The sequence below is a fragment of the Balaenoptera physalus genome (genome assembly GCF_965194825.1).
Source record: "Balaenoptera physalus genome assembly, chromosome: 21".
In the NCBI taxonomy this organism is placed as follows: domain Eukaryota; kingdom Metazoa; phylum Chordata; class Mammalia; order Artiodactyla; family Balaenopteridae; genus Balaenoptera; species Balaenoptera physalus.
Window position 1 is genome coordinate 7,146,339 of NC_138902.1, and position 23,267 is coordinate 7,169,605.

Below are 23,267 nucleotides of genomic sequence, written 5' to 3' on the forward strand. Positions count from 1 at the left end.
AATGAGGCAGACTTCCATGGCATGTAGGTCGTGAGAGAACAGAATTCCTGGAGCTGTTGAAGAGCTGAGTCCACCTAACTTCCTAAGGAAGGGTGCAGCGAGTTGTCCTACACTCTGAATACATAGAGTGACTGGGAAAGGCTTCTAAGTCTGGATGTTACTTAGAAGAGCAAAGGAGACTGCTGGTACTCAATGTATTTGTAGGAAAAAGGGTGCCTACACTAGGGTGCCTAGTGTCTGGTAGAGTGAAGAAACGTTCAAGTAAAGCAGAACTTCCAATACGACATAATGGAAAATGCTAAGCGCTTTCGCTTCAGCAGGGCTTTTCAGGCCTTAGCTTGAGGCAAGGACTCACGTCAAGTTACCCTGTAGCTCTAGAGCATGACAGGAGGAACTCCCACCCATGCTAGGGAAGCACCGTGTTTCCTTAGAGAAACTCCTTTTCTTTCCAGAGGGCTGCCCACAGTGAATAGAGGCCAGTCAAAGCAGTGTTATTTAGGTATCTCAGGCTGGCATGGATAGAGATTTAAAATGGGAACGCAAGGCTTAGGCATTCAAGTCTTCTTTTCTGGTGAACATGCACCCGGACACCTTCTTTTATCTAAAAAGTCCAAAGAGACTCTAGCTACACTCTGGTCCCTTGCTGAATCAACTTTTCTTCACAGAGTGTTCTGCATATATGGAACTCCCTCATCCTTGGAACGTTCTACCAGTGCTATTGGGCCGAAGCCTAGTTTAAAGTCCTGCATTTTAACAGGAAAAACGGTGATTTGGTTCCAGTAGGAATGCAAGCCTCCTCTCTCCTGTAGGTATGGGGTCATTGGGTAAGAGTTCCTAGAGGTAGGCGAAGCAGATTGTGTATCTTTGTGAAGCTCCACAGAGGGCAATGAGGCAGACTTCCATGGCATGTAGGACATGAGAGAACAGATCCCTGGAGCTGATGAAGAGCTGAGTCCACCTAGCTTCCTAAGGAAGGGTGCTGCGAGTTGCCCTACACTCTGATTACATAGAGTGACTGGGAAAGGCTCCTAGGTCTGGATGTTTCTTAGAAGAGCAAAGGAGACTGCTGCTACTCACTGTATTTGTACGAAAACGGGTGCCTACCCGAGTGTGCCTAGTGTCTGGTAAAGTGAAGAAACGTTCAAGTAATGCAGACCTTCGAATACGACATAATGGAAACTGCTAAGCGCTTTCGCTTCAGCAAGGCTTTTCAGGCCTTAGCTTGAGGCAAAGACTCACGTCAAGTTTCCCTGTAGCTCTAGAGCAGGACAGCAGGAGCTCCCACCCATGCTATGGAAGCACCGTGTTTCCTTAGAGAAAACTACTTCTCTTTCGTGAGGGCTGCCTACAAAGACCAGAAGCCAGGTAAAAACAGTGTTATTTAGGATTCTTCAGGGAAGCATGTTTAGAGATTTAACATGGGAAAGCAAGGCTTGTGCCTTCAGGTCTTCTTCTCCGGTTAAAATGCAGCCGAAACCCTTCTGATTTCTAACAAGTCAATAGAGACTCTAGCTACACCCTGGTCCCTTGCTGAATCAACTTTTCTTCACAGGGTTTTCTGCATGTATCGAACTCCCTCATTCTTGGAACGCTCTAGGTAACCCTTCGGGCCTAAACCTATTCTAAAGTCCTGCAGTGCAACAGGAAAAACTTTGCTTAGATTCCAGGAGGAATGCAACCTGCTTTCTCCTGTAGGTATGGGGTCCTTGGGTAAGAGTTCCTAGAAGAAGGCGAAGCAGATTGTGTTTCTTAGTGTTGCTCCAATGAGGGCAATGAGGCAGACTTCCATGGCATGTAGGTCGTGAGAGAACAGAATTCCTGGAGCTGTTGAAGAGCTGAGTCCACCTAACTTCCTAAGGAAGGGTGCAGCGAGTTGTCCTACACTCTGAATACATAGAGTGACTGGGAAAGGCTTCTAAGTCTGGATGTTACTTAGAAGAGCAAAGGAGACTGCTGGTACTCAATGTATTTGTAGGAAAAAGGGTGCCTACACTAGGGTGCCTAGTGTCTGGTAGAGTGAAGAAACGTTCAAGTAAAGCAGAACTTCCAATACGACATAATGGAAAATGCTAAGCGCTTTCGCTTCAGCAGGGCTTTTCAGGCCTTAGCTTGAGGCAAGGACTCACGTCAAGTTACCCTGTAGCTCTAGAGCATGACAGGAGGAACTCCCACCCATGCTAGGGAAGCACCGTGTTTCCTTAGAGAAACTCCTTTTCTTTCCAGAGGGCTGCCCACAGTGAATAGAGGCCAGTCAAAGCAGTGTTATTTAGGTATCTCAGGCTGGCATGGATAGAGATTTAAAATGGGAACGCAAGGCTTAGGCATTCAAGTCTTCTTTTCTGGTGAACATGCACCCGGACACCTTCTTTTATCTAAAAAGTCCAAAGAGACTCTAGCTACACTCTGGTCCCTTGCTGAATCAACTTTTCTTCACAGAGTGTTCTGCATATATGGAACTCCCTCATCCTTGGAACGTTCTACCAGTGCTATTGGGCCGAAGCCTAGTTTAAAGTCCTGCATTTTAACAGGAAAAACGGTGATTTGGTTCCAGTAGGAATGCAAGCCTCCTCTCTCCTGTAGGTATGGGGTCATTGGGTAAGAGTTCCTAGAGGTAGGCGAAGCAGATTGTGTATCTTTGTGAAGCTCCACAGAGGGCAATGAGGCAGACTTCCATGGCATGTAGGACATGAGAGAACAGATCCCTGGAGCTGATGAAGAGCTGAGTCCACCTAGCTTCCTAAGGAAGGGTGCTGCGAGTTGCCCTACACTCTGATTACATAGAGTGACTGGGAAAGGCTCCTAGGTCTGGATGTTTCTTAGAAGAGCAAAGGAGACTGCTGGTACTCACTGTATTTGTACGAAAAAGGGTGCCTACCCGAGTGTGCCTAGTGTCTGGTAAAGTGAAGAAACGTTCAAGTAATGCAGACCTTCGAATACGACATAATGGAAACTGCTAAGCGCTTTCGCTTCAGCAAGGCTTTTCAGGCCTTAGCTTGAGGCAAAGACTCACGTCAAGTTTCCCTGTAGCTCTAGAGCAGGACAGCAGGAGCTCCCACCCATGCTATGGAAGCACCGTGTTTCCTTAGAGAAAACTACTTCTCTTTCGTGAGGGCTGCCTACAAAGACCAGAAGCCAGGTAAAAACAGTGTTATTTAGGATTCTTCAGGGAAGCATGTTTAGAGATTTAACATGGGAAAGCAAGGCTTGTGCCTTCAGGTCTTCTTCTCCGGTTAAAATGCAGCCGAAACCCTTCTGATTTCTAACAAGTCAATAGAGACTCTAGCTACACCCTGGTCCCTTGCTGAATCAACTTTTCTTCACAGGGTTTTCTGCATGTATCGAACTCCCTCATTCTTGGAACGCTCTAGGTAACCCTTCGGGCCTAAACCTATTCTAAAGTCCTGCAGTGCAACAGGAAAAACTTTGCTTAGATTCCAGGAGGAATGCAACCTGCTTTCTCCTGTAGGTATGGGGTCCTTGGGTAAGAGTTCCTAGAAGAAGGCGAAGCAGATTGTGTTTCTTAGTGTTGCTCCAATGAGGGCAATGAGGCAGACTTCCATGGCATGTAGGTCGTGAGAGAACAGAATTCCTGGAGCTGTTGAAGAGCTGAGTCCACCTAACTTCCTAAGGAAGGGTGCAGCGAGTTGTCCTACACTCTGAATACATAGAGTGACTGGGAAAGGCTTCTAAGTCTGGATGTTACTTAGAAGAGCAAAGGAGACTGCTGGTACTCAATGTATTTGTAGGAAAAAGGGTGCCTACACTAGGGTGCCTAGTGTCTGGTAGAGTGAAGAAACGTTCAAGTAAAGCAGAACTTCCAATACGACATAATGGAAAATGCTAAGCGCTTTCGCTTCAGCAGGGCTTTTCAGGCCTTAGCTTGAGGCAAGGACTCACGTCAAGTTACCCTGTAGCTCTAGAGCATGACAGGAGGAACTCCCACCCATGCTAGGGAAGCACCGTGTTTCCTTAGAGAAACTCCTTTTCTTTCCAGAGGGCTGCCCACAGTGAATAGAGGCTAGTCAAAGCAGTGTTATTTAGGTATCTCAGGCTGGCATGGATAGAGATTTAAAATGGGAACGCAAGGCTTAGGCATTCAAGTCTTCTTTTCTGGTGAACATGCACCCGGACACCTTCTTTTATCTAAAAAGTCCAAAGAGACTCTAGCTACACTCTGGTCCCTTGCTGAATCAACTTTTCTTCACAGAGTGTTCTGCATATATGGAACTCCCTCATCCTTGGAACGTTCTACCAGTGCTATTGGGCCGAAGCCTAGTTTAAAGTCCTGCATTTTAACAGGAAAAACGGTGATTTGGTTCCAGTAGGAATGCAAGCCTCCTCTCTCCTGTAGGTATGGGGTCATTGGGTAAGAGTTCCTAGAGGTAGGCGAAGCAGATTGTGTATCTTTGTGAAGCTCCACAGAGGGCAATGAGGCAGACTTCCATGGCATGTAGGACATGAGAGAACAGATCCCTGGAGCTGATGAAGAGCTGAGTCCACCTAGCTTCCTAAGGAAGGGTGCTGCGAGTTGCCCTACACTCTGATTACATAGAGTGACTGGGAAAGGCTCCTAGGTCTGGATGTTTCTTAGAAGAGCAAAGGAGACTGCTGGTACTCACTGTATTTGTACGAAAAAGGGTGCCTACCCGAGTGTGCCTAGTGTCTGGTAAAGTGAAGAAACGTTCAAGTAATGCAGACCTTCGAATACGACATAATGGAAACTGCTAAGCGCTTTCGCTTCAGCAAGGCTTTTCAGGCCTTAGCTTGAGGCAAAGACTCACGTCAAGTTTCCCTGTAGCTCTAGAGCAGGACAGCAGGAGCTCCCACCCATGCTATGGAAGCACCGTGTTTCCTTAGAGAAAACTACTTCTCTTTCGTGAGGGCTGCCTACAAAGACCAGAAGCCAGGTAAAAACAGTGTTATTTAGGATTCTTCAGGGAAGCATGTTTAGAGATTTAACATGGGAAAGCAAGGCTTGTGCCTTCAGGTCTTCTTCTCCGGTTAAAATGCAGCCGAAACCCTTCTGATTTCTAACAAGTCAATAGAGACTCTAGCTACACCCTGGTCCCTTGCTGAATCAACTTTTCTTCACAGGGTTTTCTGCATGTATCGAACTCCCTCATTCTTGGAACGCTCTAGGTAACCCTTCGGGCCTAAACCTATTCTAAAGTCCTGCAGTGCAACAGGAAAAACTTTGCTTAGATTACAGGAGGAATGCAACCTGCTTTCTCCTGTAGGTATGGGGTCCTTGGGTAAGAGTTCCTAGAAGAAGGCGAAGCAGATTGTGTTTCTTAGTGTTGCTCCAATGAGGGCAATGAGGCAGACTTCCATGGCATGTAGGTCGTGAGAGAACAGAATTCCTGGAGCTGTTGAAGAGCTGAGTCCACCTAACTTCCTAAGGAAGGGTGCAGCGAGTTGTCCTACACTCTGAATACATAGAGTGACTGGGAAAGGCTTCTAAGTCTGGATGTTACTTAGAAGAGCAAAGGAGACTGCTGGTACTCAATGTATTTGTAGGAAAAAGGGTGCCTACACTAGGGTGCCTAGTGTCTGGTAGAGTGAAGAAACGTTCAAGTAAAGCAGAACTTCCAATACGACATAATGGAAAATGCTAAGCGCTTTCGCTTCAGCAGGGCTTTTCAGGCCTTAGCTTGAGGCAAGGACTCACGTCAAGTTACCCTGTAGCTCTAGAGCATGACAGGAGGAACTCCCACCCATGCTAGGGAAGCACCGTGTTTCCTTAGAGAAACTCCTTTTCTTTCCAGAGGGCTGCCCACAGTGAATAGAGGCCAGTCAAAGCAGTGTTATTTAGGTATCTCAGGCTGGCATGGATAGAGATTTAAAATGGGAACGCAAGGCTTAGGCATTCAAGTCTTCTTTTCTGGTGAACATGCACCCGGACACCTTCTTTTATCTAAAAAGTCCAAAGAGACTCTAGCTACACTCTGGTCCCTTGCTGAATCAACTTTTCTTCACAGAGTGTTCTGCATATATGGAACTCCCTCATCCTTGGAACGTTCTACCAGTGCTATTGGGCCGAAGCCTAGTTTAAAGTCCTGCATTTTAACAGGAAAAACGGTGATTTGGTTCCAGTAGGAATGCAAGCCTCCTCTCTCCTGTAGGTATGGGGTCATTGGGTAAGAGTTCCTAGAGGTAGGCGAAGCAGATTGTGTATCTTTGTGAAGCTCCACAGAGGGCAATGAGGCAGACTTCCATGGCATGTAGGACATGAGAGAACAGATCCCTGGAGCTGTTGAAGAGCTGAGTCCACCTAGCTTCCTAAGGAAGGGTGCTGCGAGTTGCCCTACACTCTGATTACATAGAGTGACTGGGAAAGGCTCCTAGGTCTGTATGTTTCTTAGAAGAGCAAAGGAGACTGCTGGTACTCACTGTATTTGTACGAAAACGGGTGCCTACCCGAGTGTGCCTAGTGTCTGGTAAAGTGAAGAAACGTTCAAGTAATGCAGACCTTCGAATACGACATAATGGAAACTGCTAAGCGCTTTCGCTTCAGCAAGGCTTTTCAGGCCTTAGCTTGAGGCAAAGACTCACGTCAAGTTTCCCTGTAGCTCTAGAGCAGGACAGCAGGAGCTCCCACCCATGCTATGGAAGCACCGTGTTTCCTTAGAGAAAACTACTTCTCTTTCGTGAGGGCTGCCTACAAAGACCAGAAGCCAGGTAAAAACAGTGTTATTTAGGATTCTTCAGGGAAGCATGTTTAGAGATTTAACATGGGAAAGCAAGGCTTGTGCCTTCAGGTCTTCTTCTCCGGTTAAAATGCAGCCGAAACCCTTCTGATTTCTAACAAGTCAATAGAGACTCTAGCTACACCCTGGTCCCTTGCTGAATCAACTTTTCTTCACAGGGTTTTCTGCATGTATCGAACTCCCTCATTCTTGGAACGCTCTAGGTAACCCTTCGGGCCTAAACCTATTCTAAAGTCCTGCAGTGTAACAGGAAAAACTTTGCTTAGATTCCAGGAGGAATGCAACCTGCTTTCTCCTGTAGGTATGGGGTCCTTGGGTAAGAGTTCCTAGAAGAAGGCGAAGCAGATTGTGTTTCTTAGTGTTGCTCCAATGAGGGCAATGAGGCAGACTTCCATGGCATGTAGGTCGTGAGAGAACAGAATTCCTGGAGCTGTTGAAGAGCTGAGTCCACCTAACTTCCTAAGGAAGGGTGCAGCGAGTTGTCCTACACTCTGAATACATAGAGTGACTGGGAAAGGCTTCTAAGTCTGGATGTTACTTAGAAGAGCAAAGGAGACTGCTGGTACTCAATGTATTGGTAGGAAAAAGGGTGCCTACACTAGGGTGCCTAGTGTCTGGTAGAGTGAAGAAACATTCAAATAAAGCAGAACTTCCAATACGACATAATGGAAAATGCTAAGCGCTTTCGCTTCAGCAGGGCTTTTCAGGCCTTAGCTTGAGGCAAGGACTCACGTCAAGTTACCCTGTAGCTCTAGAGCATGACAGGAGGAACTCCCACCCATGCTAGGGAAGCACCGTGTTTCCTTAGAGAAACTCCTTTTCTTTCCAGAGGGCTGCCCACAGTGAATAGAGGCCAGTCAAAGCAGTGTTATTTAGGTATCTCAGGCTGACATGGATAGAGATTTAAAATGGGAACGCAAGGCTTAGGCATTCAAGTCTTCTTTTCTGGTGAACATGCACCCGGACACCTTCTTTTATCTAAAAAGTCCAAAGAGACTCTAGCTACACTCTGGTCCCTTGCTGAATCAACTTTTCTTCACAGAGTGTTCTGCATATATGGAACTCCCTCATCCTTGGAACGTTCTACCAGTGCTATTGGGCCGAAGCCTAGTTTAAAGTCCTGCATTTTAACAGGAAAAACGGTGATTTGGTTCCAGTAGGAATGCAAGCCTCCTCTCTCCTGTAGGTATGGGGTCATTGGGTAAGAGTTCCTAGAGGTAGGCGAAGCAGATTGTGTATCTTTGTGAAGCTCCACAGAGGGCAATGAGGCAGACTTCCATGGCATGTAGGACATGAGAGAACAGATCCCTGGAGCTGATGAAGAGCTGAGTCCACCTAGCTTCCTAAGGAAGGGTGCTGCGAGTTGCCCTACACTCTGATTACATAGAGTGACTGGGAAAGGCTCCTAGGTCTGGATGTTTCTTAGAAGAGCAAAGGAGACTGCTGGTACTCACTGTATTTGTACGAAAAAGGGTGCCTACCCGAGTGTGCCTAGTGTCTGGTAAAGTGAAGAAACGTTCAAGTAATGCAGACCTTCGAATACGACATAATGGAAACTGCTAAGCGCTTTCGCTTCAGCAAGGCTTTTCAGGCCTTAGCTTGAGGCAAAGACTCACGTCAAGTTTCCCTGTAGCTCTAGAGCAGGACAGCAGGAGCTCCCACCCATGCTATGGAAGCACCGTGTTTCCTTAGAGAAAACTACTTCTCTTTCGTGAGGGCTGCCTACAAAGACCAGAAGCCAGGTAAAAACAGTGTTATTTAGGATTCTTCAGGGAAGCATGTTTAGAGATTTAACATGGGAAAGCAAGGCTTGTGCCTTCAGGTCTTCTTCTCCGGTTAAAATGCAGCCGAAACCCTTCTGATTTCTAACAAGTCAATAGAGACTCTAGCTACACCCTGGTCCCTTGCTGAATCAACTTTTCTTCACAGGGTTTTCTGCATGTATCGAACTCCCTCATTCTTGGAACGCTCTAGGTAACCCTTCGGGCCTAAACCTATTCTAAAGTCCTGCAGTGCAACAGGAAAAACTTTGCTTAGATTACAGGAGGAATGCAACCTGCTTTCTCCTGTAGGTATGGGGTCCTTGGGTAAGAGTTCCTAGAAGAAGGCGAAGCAGATTGTGTTTCTTAGTGTTGCTCCAATGAGGGCAATGAGGCAGACTTCCATGGCATGTAGGTCGTGAGAGAACAGAATTCCTGGAGCTGTTGAAGAGCTGAGTCCACCTAACTTCCTAAGGAAGGGTGCAGCGAGTTGTCCTACACTCTGAATACATAGAGTGACTGGGAAAGGCTTCTAAGTCTGGATGTTACTTAGAAGAGCAAAGGAGACTGCTGGTACTCAATGTATTTGTAGGAAAAAGGGTGCCTACACTAGGGTGCCTAGTGTCTGGTAGAGTGAAGAAACGTTCAAGTAAAGCAGAACTTCCAATACGACATAATGGAAAATGCTAAGCGCTTTCGCTTCAGCAGGGCTTTTCAGGCCTTAGCTTGAGGCAAGGACTCACGTCAAGTTACCCTGTAGCTCTAGAGCATGACAGGAGGAACTCCCACCCATGCTAGGGAAGCACCGTGTTTCCTTAGAGAAACTCCTTTTCTTTCCAGAGGGCTGCCCACAGTGAATAGAGGCCAGTCAAAGCAGTGTTATTTAGGTATCTCAGGCTGGCATGGATAGAGATTTAAAATGGGAACGCAAGGCTTAGGCATTCAAGTCTTCTTTTCTGGTGAACATGCACCCGGACACCTTCTTTTATCTAAAAAGTCCAAAGAGACTCTAGCTACACTCTGGTCCCTTGCTGAATCAACTTTTCTTCACAGAGTGTTCTGCATATATGGAACTCCCTCATCCTTGGAACGTTCTACCAGTGCTATTGGGCCGAAGCCTAGTTTAAAGTCCTGCATTTTAACAGGAAAAACGGTGATTTGGTTCCAGTAGGAATGCAAGCCTCCTCTCTCCTGTAGGTATGGGGTCATTGGGTAAGAGTTCCTAGAGGTAGGCGAAGCAGATTGTGTATCTTTGTGAAGCTCCACAGAGGGCAATGAGGCAGACTTCCATGGCATGTAGGACATGAGAGAACAGATCCCTGGAGCTGATGAAGAGCTGAGTCCACCTAGCTTCCTAAGGAAGGGTGCTGCGAGTTGCCCTACACTCTGATTACATAGAGTGACTGGGAAAGGCTCCTAGGTCTGGATGTTTCTTAGAAGAGCAAAGGAGACTGCTGGTACTCACTGTATTTGTACGAAAAAGGGTGCCTACCCGAGTGTGCCTAGTGTCTGGTAAAGTGAAGAAACGTTCAAGTAATGCAGACCTTCGAATACGACATAATGGAAACTGCTAAGCGCTTTCGCTTCAGCAAGGCTTTTCAGGCCTTAGCTTGAGGCAAAGACTCACGTCAAGTTTCCCTGTAGCTCTAGAGCAGGACAGCAGGAGCTCCCACCCATGCTATGGAAGCACCGTGTTTCCTTAGAGAAAACTACTTCTCTTTCGTGAGGGCTGCCTACAAAGACCAGAAGCCAGGTAAAAACAGTGTTATTTAGGATTCTTCAGGGAAGCATGTTTAGAGATTTAACATGGGAAAGCAAGGCTTGTGCCTTCAGGTCTTCTTCTCCGGTTAAAATGCAGCCGAAACCCTTCTGATTTCTAACAAGTCAATAGAGACTCTAGCTACACCCTGGTCCCTTGCTGAATCAACTTTTCTTCACAGGGTTTTCTGCATGTATCGAACTCCCTCATTCTTGGAACGCTCTAGGTAACCCTTCGGGCCTAAACCTATTCTAAAGTCCTGCAGTGTAACAGGAAAAACTTTGCTTAGATTCCAGTAGGAATGCAACCTGCTTTCTCCTGTAGGTATGGGGTCCTTGGGTAAGAGTTCCTAGAAGAAGGCGAAGCAGATTGTGTTTCTTAGTGTTGCTCCAATGAGGGCAATGAGGCAGACATCCATGGCATGTAGGTCGTGAGAGAACAGAATTCCTGGAGCTGTTGAAGAGCTGAGTCCACCTAACTTCCTAAGGAAGGGTGCAGCGAGTTGTCCTACACTCTGAATACATAGAGTGACTGGGAAAGGCTTCTAAGTCTGGATGTTACTTAGAAGAGCAAAGGAGACTGCTGGTACTCAATGTATTGGTAGGAAAAAGGGTGCCTACACTAGGGTGCCTAGTTTCTGGTAGAGTGAAGAAACGTTCAAGTAAAGCAGAACTTCCAATACGACATAATGGAAAATGCTAAGCGCTTTCGCTTCAGCAGGGCTTTTCAGGCCTTAGCTTGAGGCAAGGACTCACGTCAAGTTACCCTGTAGCTCTAGAGCATGACAGGAGGAACTCCCACCCATGCTAGGGAAGCACCGTGTTTCCTTAGAGAAACTCCTTTTCTTTCCAGAGGGCTGCCCACAGTGAATAGAGGCCAGTCAAAGCAGTGTTATTTAGGTATCTCAGGCTGGCATGGATAGAGATTTAAAATGGGAACGCAAGGCTTAGGCATTCAAGTCTTCTTTTCTGGTGAACATGCACCTGGACACCTTCTTTTATCTAAAAAGTCCAAAGAGACTCTAGCTACACTCTGGTCCCTTGCTGAATCAACTTTTCTTCACAGAGTGTTCTGCATATATGGAACTCCCTCATCCTTGGAACGTTCTACCAGTGCTATTGGGCCGAAGCCTAGTTTAAAGTCCTGCATTTTAACAGGAAAAACGGTGATTTGGTTCCAGTAGGAATGCAAGCCTCCTCTCTCCTGTAGGTATGGGGTCATTGGGTAAGAGTTCCTAGAGGTAGGCGAAGCAGATTGTGTATCTTTGTGAAGCTCCACAGAGGGCAATGAGGCAGACTTCCATGGCATGTAGGACATGAGAGAACAGATCCCTGGAGCTGTTGAAGAGCTGAGTCCACCTAGCTTCCTAAGGAAGGGTGCTGCGAGTTGCCCTACACTCTGATTGCATAGAGTGACTGGGAAAGGCTCCTAGGTCTGGATGTTTCTTAGAAGAGCAAAGGAGACTGCTGGTACTCACTGTATTTGTACGAAAAAGGGTGCCTACCCGAGTGTGCCTAGTGTCTGGTAAAGTGAAGAAACGTTCAAGTAATGCAGACCTTCGAATACGACATAATGGAAACTGCTAAGCGCTTTCGCTTCAGCAAGGCTTTTCAGGCCTTAGCTTGAGGCAAAGACTCACGTCAAGTTTCCCTGTAGCTCTAGAGCAGGACAGCAGGAGCTCCCACCCATGCTATGGAAGCACCGTGTTTCCTTAGAGAAAACTACTTCTCTTTCGTGAGGGCTGCCTACAAAGACCAGAAGCCAGGTAAAAACAGTGTTATTTAGGATTCTTCAGGGAAGCATGTTTAGAGATTTAACATGGGAAAGCAAGGCTTGTGCCTTCAGGTCTTCTTCTCCGGTTAAAATGCAGCCGAAACCCTTCTGATTTCTAACAAGTCAATAGAGACTCTAGCTACACCCTGGTCCCTTGCTGAATCAACTTTTCTTCACAGGGTTTTCTGCATGTATCGAACTCCCTCATTCTTGGAACGCTCTAGGTAACCCTTCGGGCCTAAACCTATTCTAAAGTCCTGCAGTGCAACAGGAAAAACTTTGCTTAGATTCCAGGAGGAATGCAACCTGCTTTCTCCTGTAGGTATGGGGTCCTTGGGTAAGAGTTCCTAGAAGAAGGCGAAGCAGATTGTGTTTCTTAGTGTTGCTCCAATGAGGGCAATGAGGCAGACTTCCATGGCATGTAGGTCGTGAGAGAACAGAATTCCTGGAGCTGTTGAAGAGCTGAGTCCACCTAACTTCCTAAGGAAGGGTGCAGCGAGTTGTCCTACACTCTGAATACATAGAGTGACTGGGAAAGGCTTCTAAGTCTGGATGTTACTTAGAAGAGCAAAGGAGACTGCTGGTACTCAATGTATTTGTAGGAAAAAGGGTGCCTACACTAGGGTGCCTAGTGTCTGGTAGAGTGAAGAAACGTTCAAGTAAAGCAGAACTTCCAATACGACATAATGGAAAATGCTAAGCGCTTTCGCTTCAGCAGGGCTTTTCAGGCCTTAGCTTGAGGCAAGGACTCACGTCAAGTTACCCTGTAGCTCTAGAGCATGACAGGAGGAACTCCCACCCATGCTAGGGAAGCACCGTGTTTCCTTAGAGAAACTCCTTTTCTTTCCAGAGGGCTGCCCACAGTGAATAGAGGCCAGTCAAAGCAGTGTTATTTAGGTATCTCAGGCTGGCATGGATAGAGATTTAAAATGGGAACGCAAGGCTTAGGCATTCAAGTCTTCTTTTCTGGTGAACATGCACCCAGACACCTTCTTTTATCTAAAAAGTCCAAAGAGACTCTAGCTACACTCTGGTCCCTTGCTGAATCAACTTTTCTTCACAGAGTGTTCTGCATATATGGAACTCCCTCATCCTTGGAACGTTCTACCAGTGCTATTGGGCCGAAGCCTAGTTTAAAGTCCTGCATTTTAACAGGAAAAACGGTGATTTGGTTCCAGTAGGAATGCAAGCCTCCTCTCTCCTGTAGGTATGGGGTCATTGGGTAAGAGTTCCTAGAGGTAGGCGAAGCAGATTGTGTATCTTTGTGAAGCTCCACAGAGGGCAATGAGGCAGACTTCCATGGCATGTAGGACATGAGAGAACAGATCCCTGGAGCTGATGAAGAGCTGAGTCCACCTAGCTTCCTAAGGAAGGGTGCTGCGAGTTGCCCTACACTCTGATTACATAGAGTGACTGGGAAAGGCTCCTAGGTCTGGATGTTTCTTAGAAGAGCAAAGGAGACTGCTGGTACTCACTGTATTTGTACGAAAAAGGGTGCCTACCCGAGTGTGCCTAGTGTCTGGTAAAGTGAAGAAACGTTCAAGTAATGCAGACCTTCGAATACGACATAATGGAAACTGCTAAGCGCTTTCGCTTCAGCAAGGCTTTTCAGGCCTTAGCTTGAGGCAAAGACTCACGTCAAGTTTCCCTGTAGCTCTAGAGCAGGACAGCAGGAGCTCCCACCCATGCTATGGAAGCACCGTGTTTCCTTAGAGAAAACTACTTCTCTTTCGTGAGGGCTGCCTACAAAGACCAGAAGCCAGGTAAAAACAGTGTTATTTAGGATTCTTCAGGGAAGCATGTTTAGAGATTTAACATGGGAAAGCAAGGCTTGTGCCTTCAGGTCTTCTTCTCCGGTTAAAATGCAGCCGAAACCCTTCTGATTTCTAACAAGTCAATAGAGACTCTAGCTACACCCTGGTCCCTTGCTGAATCAACTTTTCTTCACAGGGTTTTCTGCATGTATCGAACTCCCTCATTCTTGGAACGCTCTAGGTAACCCTTCGGGCCTAAACCTATTCTAAAGTCCTGCAGTGTAACAGGAAAAACTTTGCTTAGATTCCAGGAGGAATGCAACCTGCTTTCTCCTGTAGGTATGGGGTCCTTGGGTAAGAGTTCCTAGAAGAAGGCGAAGCAGATTGTGTTTCTTAGTGTTGCTCCAATGAGGGCAATGAGGCAGACATCCATGGCATGTAGGTCGTGAGAGAACAGAATTCCTGGAGCTGTTGAAGAGCTGAGTCCACCTAACTTCCTAAGGAAGGGTGCAGCGAGTTGTCCTACACTCTGAATACATAGAGTGACTGGGAAAGGCTTCTAAGTCTGGATGTTACTTAGAAGAGCAAAGGAGACTGCTGGTACTCAATGTATTGGTAGGAAAAAGGGTGCCTACACTAGGGTGCCTAGTTTCTGGTAGAGTGAAGAAACGTTCAAGTAAAGCAGAACTTCCAATACGACATAATGGAAAATGCTAAGCGCTTTCGCTTCAGCAGGGCTTTTCAGGCCTTAGCTTGAGGCAAGGACTCACGTCAAGTTACCCTGTAGCTCTAGAGCATGACAGGAGGAACTCCCACCCATGCTAGGGAAGCACCGTGTTTCCTTAGAGAAACTCCTTTTCTTTCCAGAGGGCTGCCCACAGTGAATAGAGGCCAGTCAAAGCAGTGTTATTTAGGTATCTCAGGCTGGCATGGATAGAGATTTAAAATGGGAACGCAAGGCTTAGGCATTCAAGTCTTCTTTTCTGGTGAACATGCACCTGGACACCTTCTTTTATCTAAAAAGTCCAAAGAGACTCTAGCTACACTCTGGTCCCTTGCTGAATCAACTTTTCTTCACAGAGTGTTCTGCATATATGGAACTCCCTCATCCTTGGAACGTTCTACCAGTGCTATTGGGCCGAAGCCTAGTTTAAAGTCCTGCATTTTAACAGGAAAAACGGTGATTTGGTTCCAGTAGGAATGCAAGCCTCCTCTCTCCTGTAGGTATGGGGTCATTGGGTAAGAGTTCCTAGAGGTAGGCGAAGCAGATTGTGTATCTTTGTGAAGCTCCACAGAGGGCAATGAGGCAGACTTCCATGGCATGTAGGACATGAGAGAACAGATCCCTGGAGCTGTTGAAGAGCTGAGTCCACCTAGCTTCCTAAGGAAGGGTGCTGCGAGTTGTCCTACACTCTGATTGCATAGAGTGACTGGGAAAGGCTCCTAGGTCTGGATGTTTCTTAGAAGAGCAAAGGAGACTGCTGCTACTCACTGTATTTGTACGAAAAAGGGTGCCTACCCGAGTGTGCCTAGTGTCTGGTAAAGTGAAGAAACGTTCAAGTAATGCAGACCTTCGAATACGACATAATGGAAACTGCTAAGCGCTTTCGCTTCAGCAAGGCTTTTCAGGCCTTAGCTTGAGGCAAAGACTCACGTCAAGTTTCCCTGTAGCTCTAGAGCAGGACAGCAGGAGCTCCCACCCATGCTATGGAAGCACCGTGTTTCCTTAGAGAAAACTACTTCTCTTTCGTGAGGGCTGCCTACAAAGACCAGAAGCCAGGTAAAAACAGTGTTATTTAGGATTCTTCAGGGAAGCATGTTTAGAGATTTAACATGGGAAAGCAAGGCTTGTGCCTTCAGGTCTTCTTCTCCGGTTAAAATGCAGCCGAAACCCTTCTGATTTCTAACAAGTCAATAGAGACTCTAGCTACACCCTGGTCCCTTGCTGAATCAACTTTTCTTCACAGGGTTTTCTGCATGTATCGAACTCCCTCATTCTTGGAACGCTCTAGGTAACCCTTCGGGCCTAAACCTATTCTAAAGTCCTGCAGTGCAACAGGAAAAACTTTGCTTAGATTCCAGGAGGAATGCAACCTGCTTTCTCCTGTAGGTATGGGGTCCTTGGGTAAGAGTTCCTAGAAGAAGGCGAAGCAGATTGTGTTTCTTAGTGTTGCTCCAATGAGGGCAATGAGGCAGACTTCCATGGCATGTAGGTCGTGAGAGAACAGAATTCCTGGAGCTGTTGAAGAGCTGAGTCCACCTAACTTCCTAAGGAAGGGTGCAGCGAGTTGTCCTACACTCTGAATACATAGAGTGACTGGGAAAGGCTTCTAAGTCTGGATGTTACTTAGAAGAGCAAAGGAGACTGCTGGTACTCAATGTATTTGTAGGAAAAAGGGTGCCTACACTAGGGTGCCTAGTGTCTGGTAGAGTGAAGAAACGTTCAAATAAAGCAGAACTTCCAATACGACATAATGGAAAATGCTAAGCGCTTTCGCTTCAGCAGGGCTTTTCAGGCCTTAGCTTGAGGCAAGGACTCACGTCAAGTTACCCTGTAGCTCTAGAGCATGACAGGAGGAACTCCCACCCATGCTAGGGAAGCACCGTGTTTCCTTAGAGAAACTCCTTTTCTTTCCAGAGGGCTGCCCACAGTGAATAGAGGCCAGTCAAAGCAGTGTTATTTAGGTATCTCAGGCTGGCATGGATAGAGATTTAAAATGGGAACGCAAGGCTTAGGCATTCAAGTCTTCTTTTCTGGTGAACATGCACCCGGACACCTTCTTTTATCTAAAAAGTCCAAAGAGACTCTAGCTACACTCTGGTCCCTTGCTGAATCAACTTTTCTTCACAGAGTGTTCTGCATATATGGAACTCCCTCATCCTTGGAACGTTCTACCAGTGCTATTGGGCCGAAGCCTAGTTTAAAGTCCTGCATTTTAACAGGAAAAACGGTGATTTGGTTCCAGTAGGAATGCAAGCCTCCTCTCTCCTGTAGGTATGGGGTCATTGGGTAAGAGTTCCTAGAGGTAGGCGAAGCAGATTGTGTATCTTTGTGAAGCTCCACAGAGGGCAATGAGGCAGACTTCCATGGCATGTAGGACATGAGAGAACAGATCCCTGGAGCTGTTGAAGAGCTGAGTCCACCTAGCTTCCTAAGGAAGGGTGCTGCGAGTTGCCCTACACTCTGATTACATAGAGTGACTGGGAAAGGCTCCTAGGTCTGGATGTTTCTTAGAAGAGCAAAGGAGACTGCTGGTACTCACTGTATTTGTACGAAAACGGGTGCCTACCCGAGTGTGCCTAGTGTCTGGTAAAGTGAAGAAACGTTCAAGTAATGCAGACCTTCGAATACGACATAATGGAAACTGCTAAGCGCTTTCGCTTCAGCAAGGCTTTTCAGGCCTTAGCTTGAGGCAAAGACTCACGTCAAGTTTCCCTGTAGCTCTAGAGCAGGACAGCAGGAGCTCCCACCCATGCTATGGAAGCACCGTGTTTCCTTAGAGAAAACTACTTCTCTTTCGTGAGGGCTGCCTACAAAGACCAGAAGCCAGGTAAAAACAGTGTTATTTAGGATTCTTCAGGGAAGCATGTTTAGAGATTTAACATGGGAAAGCAAGGCTTGTGCCTTCAGGTCTTCTTCTCCGGTTAAAATGCAGCCGAAACCCTTCTGATTTCTAACAAGTCAATAGAGACTCTAGCTACACCCTGGTCCCTTGCTGAATCAACTTTTCTTCACAGGGTTTTCTGCATGTATCGAACTCCCTCATTCTTGGAACGCTCTAGGTAACCCTTCGGGCCTAAACCTATTCTAAAGTCCTGCAGTGTAACAGGAAAAACTTTGCTTAGATTCCAGGAGGAATGCAACCTGCTTTCTCCTGTAGGTATGGGGTCCTTGGGTAAGAGTTCCTAGAAGAAGGCGAAGCAGATTGTGTTTCTTAGTGTTGCTCCAATGAGGGCAATGAGGCAGACTTCCATGGCATGTAGGTCGTGAGAGAACAGAATTCCTGGAGCTGTTGAAGAGCTGAGTCCACCTAACTTCCTAAGGAAGGGTGCAGCGAGTTGTCCTACACTCTGAATACATAGAGTGACTGGGAAAGGCTTCTAAGTCTGGATGTTACTTAGAAGAGCAAAGGAGACTGCTGGTACTCAATGTATTGGTAGGAAAAAGGGTGCCTACACTAGGGTGCCTAGTGTCTGGTAGAGTGAAGAAACATTCAAATAAAGCAGAACTTCCAATACGACATAATGGAAAATGCTAAGCGCTTTCGCTTCAGCAGGGCTTTTCAGGCCTTAGCTTGAGGCAAGGACTCACGTCAAGTTACCCTGTAGCTCTAGAGCATGACAGGAGGAACTCCCACCCATGCTAGGGAAGCACCGTGTTTCCTTAGAGAAACTCCTTTTCTTTCCAGAGGGCTGCCCACAGTGAATAGAGGCCAGTCAAAGCAGTGTTATTTAGGTATCTCAGGCTGACATGGATAGAGATTTAAAATGGGAACGCAAGGCTTAGGCATTCAAGTCTTCTTTTCTGGTGAACATGCACCCGGACACCTTCTTTTATCTAAAAAGTCCAAAGAGACTCTAGCTACACTCTGGTCCCTTGCTGAATCAACTTTTCTTCACAGAGTGTTCTGCATATATGGAACTCCCTCATCCTTGGAACGTTCTACCAGTGCTATTGGGCCGAAGCCTAGTTTAAAGTCCTGCATTTTAACAGGAAAAACGGTGATTTGGTTCCAGTAGGAATGCAAGCCTCCTCTCTCCTGTAGGTATGGGGTCATTGGGTAAGAGTTCCTAGAGGTAGGCGAAGCAGATTGTGTATCTTTGTGAAGCTCCACAGAGGGCAATGAGGCAGACTTCCATGGCATGTAGGACATGAGAGAACAGATCCCTGGAGCTGATGAAGAGCTGAGTCCACCTAGCTTCCTAAGGAAGGGTGCTGCGAGTTGCCCTACACTCTGATTACATAGAGTGACTGGGAAAGGCTCCTAGGTCTGGATGTTTCTTAGAAGAGCAAAGGAGACTGCTGGTACTCACTGTATTTGTACGAAAAAGGGTGCCTACCCGAGTGTGCCTAGTGTCTGGTAAAGTGAAGAAACGTTCAAGTAATGCAGACCTTCGAATACGACATAATGGAAACTGCTAAGCGCTTTCGCTTCAGCAAGGCTTTTCAGGCCTTAGCTTGAGGCAAAGACTCACGTCAAGTTTCCCTGTAGCTCTAGAGCAGGACAGCAGGAGCTCCCACCCATGCTATGGAAGCACCGTGTTTCCTTAGAGAAAACTACTTCTCTTTCGTGAGGGCTGCCTACAAAGACCAGAAGCCAGGTAAAAACAGTGTTATTTAGGATTCTTCAGGGAAGCATGTTTAGAGATTTAACATGGGAAAGCAAGGCTTGTGCCTTCAGGTCTTCTTCTCCGGTTAAAATGCAGCCGAAACCCTTCTGATTTCTAACAAGTCAATAGAGACTCTAGCTACACCCTGGTCCCTTGCTGAATCAACTTTTCTTCACAGGGTTTTCTGCATGTATCGAACTCCCTCATTCTTGGAACGCTCTAGGTAACCCTTCGGGCCTAAACCTATTCTAAAGTCCTGCAGTGCAACAGGAAAAACTTTGCTTAGATTACAGGAGGAATGCAACCTGCTTTCTCCTGTAGGTATGGGGTCCTTGGGTAAGAGTTCCTAGAAGAAGGCGAAGCAGATTGTGTTTCTTAGTGTTGCTCCAATGAGGGCAATGAGGCAGACTTCCATGGCATGTAGGTCGTGAGAGAACAGAATTCCTGGAGCTGTTGAAGAGCTGAGTCCACCTAACTTCCTAAGGAAGGGTGCAGCGAGTTGTCCTACACTCTGAATACATAGAGTGACTGGGAAAGGCTTCTAAGTCTGGATGTTACTTAGAAGAGCAAAGGAGACTGCTGGTACTCAATGTATTTGTAGGAAAAAGGGTGCCTACACTAGGGTGCCTAGTGTCTGGTAGAGTGAAGAAACGTTCAAGTAAAGCAGAACTTCCAATACGACATAATGGAAAATGCTAAGCGCTTTCGCTTCAGCAGGGCTTTTCAGGCCTTAGCTTGAGGCAAGGACTCACGTCAAGTTACCCTGTAGCTCTAGAGCATGACAGGAGGAACTCCCACCCATGCTAGGGAAGCACCGTGTTTCCTTAGAGAAACTCCTTTTCTTTCCAGAGGGCTGCCCACAGTGAATAGAGGCCAGTCAAAGCAGTGTTATTTAGGTATCTCAGGCTGGCATGGATAGAGATTTAAAATGGGAACGCAAGGCTTAGGCATTCAAGTCTTCTTTTCTGGTGAACATGCACCCGGACACCTTCTTTTATCTAAAAAGTCCAAAGAGACTCTAGCTACACTCTGGTCCCTTGCTGAATCAACTTTTCTTCACAGAGTGTTCTGCATATATGGAACTCCCTCATCCTTGGAACGTTCTACCAGTGCTATTGGGCCGAAGCCTAGTTTAAAGTCCTGCATTTTAACAGGAAAAACGGTGATTTGGTTCCAGTAGGAATGCAAGCCTCCTCTCTCCTGTAGGTATGGGGTCATTGGGTAAGAGTTCCTAGAGGTAGGCGAAGCAGATTGTGTATCTTTGTGAAGCTCCACAGAGGGCAATGAGGCAGACTTCCATGGCATGTAGGACATGAGAGAACAGATCCCTGGAGCTGATGAAGAGCTGAGTCCACCTAGCTTCCTAAGGAAGGGTGCTGCGAGTTGCCCTACACTCTGATTACATAGAGTGACTGGGAAAGGCTCCTAGGTCTGGATGTTTCTTAGAAGAGCAAAGGAGACTGCTGGTACTCACTGTATTTGTACGAAAAAGGGTGCCTACCCGAGTGTGCCTAGTGTCTGGTAAAGTGAAGAAACGTTCAAGTAATGCAGACCTTCGAATACGACATAATGGAAACTGCTAAGCGCTTTCGCTTCAGCAAGGCTTTTCAGGCCTTAGCTTGAGGCAAAGACTCACGTCAAGTTTCCCTGTAGCTCTAGAGCAGGACAGCAGGAGCTCCCACCCATGCTATGGAAGCACCGTGTTTCCTTAGAGAAAACTACTTCTCTTTCGTGAGGGCTGCCTACAAAGACCAGAAGCCAGGTAAAAACAGTGTTATTTAGGATTCTTCAGGGAAGCATGTTTAGAGATTTAACATGGGAAAGCAAGGCTTGTGCCTTCAGGTCTTCTTCTCCGGTTAAAATGCAGCCGAAACCCTTCTGATTTCTAACAAGTCAATAGAGACTCTAGCTACACCCTGGTCCCTTGCTGAATCAACTTTTCTTCACAGGGTTTTCTGCATGTATCGAACTCCCTCATTCTTGGAACGCTCTAGGTAACCCTTCGGGCCTAAACCTATTCTAAAGTCCTGCAGTGTAACAGGAAAAACTTTGCTTAGATTCCAGTAGGAATGCAACCTGCTTTCTCCTGTAGGTATGGGGTCCTTGGGTAAGAGTTCCTAGAAGAAGGCGAAGCAGATTGTGTTTCTTAGTGTTGCTCCAATGAGGGCAATGAGGCAGACATCCATGGCATGTAGGTCGTGAGAGAACAGAATTCCTGGAGCTGTTGAAGAGCTGAGTCCACCTAACTTCCTAAGGAAGGGTGCAGCGAGTTGTCCTACACTCTGAATACATAGAGTGACTGGGAAAGGCTTCTAAGTCTGGATGTTACTTAGAAGAGCAAAGGAGACTGCTGGTACTCAATGTATTGGTAGGAAAAAGGGTGCCTACACTAGGGTGCCTAGTTTCTGGTAGAGTGAAGAAACGTTCAAGTAAAGCAGAACTTCCAATACGACATAATGGAAAATGCTAAGCGCTTTCGCTTCAGCAGGGCTTTTCAGGCCTTAGCTTGAGGCAAGGACTCACGTCAAGTTACCCTGTAGCTCTAGAGCATGACAGGAGGAACTCCCACCCATGCTAGGGAAGCACCGTGTTTCCTTAGAGAAACTCCTTTTCTTTCCAGAGGGCTGCCCACAGTGAATAGAGGCCAGTCAAAGCAGTGTTATTTAGGTATCTCAGGCTGGCATGGATAGAGATTTAAAATGGGAACGCAAGGCTTAGGCATTCAAGTCTTCTTTTCTGGTGAACATGCACCTGGACACCTTCTTTTATCTAAAAAGTCCAAAGAGACTCTAGCTACACTCTGGTCCCTTGCTGAATCAACTTTTCTTCACAGAGTGTTCTGCATATATGGAACTCCCTCATCCTTGGAACGTTCTACCAGTGCTATTGGGCCGAAGCCTAGTTTAAAGTCCTGCATTTTAACAGGAAAAACGGTGATTTGGTTCCAGTAGGAATGCAAGCCTCCTCTCTCCTGTAGGTATGGGGTCATTGGGTAAGAGTTCCTAGAGGTAGGCGAAGCAGATTGTGTATCTTTGTGAAGCTCCACAGAGGGCAATGAGGCAGACTTCCATGGCATGTAGGACATGAGAGAACAGATCCCTGGAGCTGTTGAAGAGCTGAGTCCACCTAGCTTCCTAAGGAAGGGTGCTGCGAGTTGCCCTACACTCTGATTGCATAGAGTGACTGGGAAAGGCTCCTAGGTCTGGATGTTTCTTAGAAGAGCAAAGGAGACTGCTGGTACTCACTGTATTTGTACGAAAAAGGGTGCCTACCCGAGTGTGCCTAGTGTCTGGTAAAGTGAAGAAACGTTCAAGTAATGCAGACCTTCGAATACGACATAATGGAAACTGCTAAGCGCTTTCGCTTCAGCAAGGCTTTTCAGGCCTTAGCTTGAGGCAAAGACTCACGTCAAGTTTCCCTGTAGCTCTAGAGCAGGACAGCAGGAGCTCCCACCCATGCTATGGAAGCACCGTGTTTCCTTAGAGAAAACTACTTCTCTTTCGTGAGGGCTGCCTACAAAGACCAGAAGCCAGGTAAAAACAGTGTTATTTAGGATTCTTCAGGGAAGCATGTTTAGAGATTTAACATGGGAAAGCAAGGCTTGTGCCTTCAGGTCTTCTTCTCCGGTTAAAATGCAGCCGAAACCCTTCTGATTTCTAACAAGTCAATAGAGACTCTAGCTACACCCTGGTCCCTTGCTGAATCAACTTTTCTTCACAGGGTTTTCTGCATGTATCGAACTCCCTCATTCTTGGAACGCTCTAGGTAACCCTTCGGGCCTAAACCTATTCTAAAGTCCTGCAGTGCAACAGGAAAAACTTTGCTTAGATTCCAGGAGGAATGCAACCTGCTTTCTCCTGTAGGTATGGGGTCCTTGGGTAAGAGTTCCTAGAAGAAGGCGAAGCAGATTGTGTTTCTTAGTGTTGCTCCAATGAGGGCAATGAGGCAGACTTCCATGGCATGTAGGTCGTGAGAGAACAGAATTCCTGGAGCTGTTGAAGAGCTGAGTCCACCTAACTTCCTAAGGAAGGGTGCAGCGAGTTGTCCTACACTCTGAATACATAGAGTGACTGGGAAAGGCTTCTAAGTCTGGATGTTACTTAGAAGAGCAAAGGAGACTGCTGGTACTCAATGTATTTGTAGGAAAAAGGGTGCCTACACTAGGGTGCCTAGTGTCTGGTAG